Genomic DNA, 3,434 nt, shown 5'->3' with positions numbered 1-3,434 from the left:
ATGGGCTTGAGGATCTTCTTTTGCTTTCCCATAGAACTTGGGACAATCGCTCGGGATCTTGGACGGAACCGGAGGCCAGTATGGCGAATGAAGGATTGGATCATTCGTAAGGCGAGACACATATGGCAAATCTAGCATGGCCAAGAACGAAAATTGAGTATTAAAAGGCATTAGAGGTCAGTAAGCGGGTCCAACCGGAGGAGCCCATCCCTGCTGGTAAGGATTTTGGCCCCATAGTGGGGGATTTTGGCCATATGGCATTTGATTCTACCCCCATTGTGGGTTACCTTGGCCATAGGGAGGATTTTGACCTTGAATACCTTGGAACTTCCAGTCATATGTTGCTGATAAGCAACATACGAGTTAAGAGGCTATTGAGCCTGTTGACCTTCGACATATGGATATTGTACCTATTGTCCCTGAACATACGGGTTGTGAACATGTTGCCCCTGAACAAGAGGATTTTGGACCTGTGGCCCTTGGGCATAAGGATTGTACACTTGTTGCCCTTGGACATAGGGATTCTGTACCTATTGTCCTTAGCCAAAAGGATTTTAGACCTGTTGACCTAGGACATTAGTATTTTGGGCCTGCTGTTCCAGGACTTGACCTTGGCCTTGTCCTTACAAGGGTTGACCTTGCTGATATGTATATAAGGGTTGCTGCTGCGCGGGTTGGTTCTACTACTGCAAGGGTTGACCTTGCGGCTGTAAAAGCTTTCCCTAGGGTTGTAGAGGTTGGACCTATAAAGACATAGGATGGGAGGTTTGCGGAGCACACTGCATCTACTTCTGCATAGTTTGCTGCAATTGTTGCGTGGGTTGCCCCTACATTTGTTGCAGTTGACCTTACTGTGGTATCATCTGCCCTTGTTGTTGTGCATATGGCCCTTGCTACAACAAAGGTTTCCCTTGTGGTTGCAGAAGTTTTCCTTGCTGTTGCAAGGGTACTTGAACAGTGTCCAGAAAATTTCTGAATTGAATCTAGCCATAGCCACCTTGGAAAGTGGATGAGCCAGGCTGAACGTACTACCCAGACTAAAGGACGTAAGGTGGATTGACCATTCCTTGAGAACCATATGAAAAATGAGGAGTTTGGTATTGAATTTGAGCCTCATAAGGTTGTTGATACTGGAAATTGCTTGACCCAGATGGACCAATGGGATTTTGAACCTATTAGTATTGGACATTGCTCGATCTAGCAGGACCAACAAGGTTTTGAATAACGTCAGAAGAAGGCTGGTTCATACCAACCATGTGAGCTTGTGAGCTACTCACATTAGTAGTGCTAGACACCATAGAAACACAAATTCTGCCCCCCAGGTGGTTGGCACAACTTGGCCACTTACCGGAGGGATTGAAGAACTCACAAAGACATTCTTTGAGACCGTCGTTTGAACCAGATGGGTAACTAGGACAAATGATACAAGAGGGTTCGGAACTGTAGGTTGCACCGGGACTAAGGTAATGGCCTGTTGGGAGGTCGAGTTCGTAATGATTGGACTTGTAGTAGGCATGGCGCTAGACGCCCAAATAGGGTTATGGTAAAGTGATGAGGCACTAGGTGTACCTGAAACCAATTGTGCCAAGGACATATAATTAGGCGGAAATTCTCGATGCACACTGATGGGAATGCTCCCTATATGGGAGAAACCTTCAGGAGGAAAATGATGCTATTCCTCCTTGATAGTGTGTGGAATATAAACTTCTAACTCATCCGAAGAGGTGACTGGAGCATCACCTTTGGGTTCCATAGCTGGGAACAAATGACGGCGAACGACCAAAGAGGTACGAGGGGATAATTCCAAAGGAACTCCCAGCTGATCGTACAAACTATAAAGACATTGTGGTGATATCACAACAGGGTCGAATAAAGGATTCATAGGATAGATAACCAATCCAAGCTGATCGTCAATGATCGGCGAACTCTCAAGAGTTTGAACGGGATTGTCTGTAGATTCCGGGCCAAAATCAGCAGCTGACCCAGTATCTGAAGTGGGTGGAGGAAGAGATGACAAAGGTTGAATGCTTAGAATGATTTCGATTTCAACACCTTGGTCCTCGAGTGACTCTGGTAATTCAGGAAAAGGCTCCTCAGACAATCTTTTAGATGGAGGAGAGGAAGAGGAACTAGGTGAAGCAGATGGTTCAGCCACAATGACCTTGTCTTAGTTAATAGGAAAAGAGAGAGATAAAATTCAAGGCTTTAAAATTTTCTTTAGGGGAAACTCACGATTTGGTCTAGAAAAGACTAACATGATGTTATAAGATCGTGGGAAATCAATTTATTAAGACGCATAAATAGACTGGTGCTCTTTCATGTTTTAAGAGTCGAGAAAGAAACAAAGATGACTCTATCACTTTCGATTGGAAATGAGATCGAAAGGACAAGTGATTGAATGCTATTTTAAGTTTAATGAGTCAAAAGGATCAAATGACTGCTCTGGATGATCTAGATAAAAAGGATTACCAGGCAACCGTAAACTGCAAAATACCTCCCAGCGAGCTGAGAAGTACGAGCAGGCAATCTCCCCGAATGTTTTGTTCAGTGTATCACGTTTGCAAGGCAGCCGACTCGACTTCCTATGGATAAAGGATTACAGCCTAGAGGGGTCTCCCATTATATACTTGATTATACGGGGAGCACAAATCCATACTAGCGTTGTCTAGTTCTGAAGCTAATGACAATTGATAGGTTTAAAGACACTAGAACACATCTCTAGCCTAGACCTTCTAGATGTGATCGTTATATTTCAAATGCACCTTAGGTTAATTGAATTCATTTTAAATTTGATCTTGAGTTGTCCCAATTTTCAGGACTTAGCGATGTGACCTGAAAAACCCTGAATGCAGCTAAATGAGACAAGACCCCTTCAATTCGATGAATTCCCTACACTAGAGAGGGTAGAAAACACACAATCAAATGCAAACAACCAAGAAACTGAAAGAAAAATGATTTTTCACTACTTCACTTTTTGAGAAAATAAACTAATGAAAAATACATTCCAATTCCTAATTTCCTGACAAGTACATTTCTAATAGTCCTTTCAAAAGCAAAGAGAGTTCTTTTTCTTTTCAAATGCCAATGCAATCCTAGTCTTCAATGATGCTAACTACCATAGCATACTGATGCAACAAACTAGAATTTTATACTTTTCATGAAATGACGAAATGAATTTTTCTCATAAAACACTTCAATGGAAAAATTTTCGAGACAATTAGCTCTTCAAGCAAATGAAAAACACGAAAAGAGAATCTCTTTCAAACTAATGAAACACCGAATTTACCAAAAACAAGACAAGCAATGTGATCCATGCTGGAAAATAAACGTTTAGACAAGCAAACTTTTCAAACTTGTGTAATGGAGGTCAAAGTCATAGAAGGACTGTAAACGAAATGCAAGTAATAAATGCACCAACAACTCGACTCACTGAG

Source organism: Pinus tabuliformis, chromosome 7 (genome assembly GCF_031772625.1).
Source record: "Pinus tabuliformis cultivar Carrire ecotype Pingquan chromosome 7, CPIR1, whole genome shotgun sequence".
NCBI lineage: Eukaryota > Viridiplantae > Streptophyta > Pinopsida > Pinales > Pinaceae > Pinus > Pinus tabuliformis.
This window is presented reverse-complemented; position numbering follows the sequence as displayed.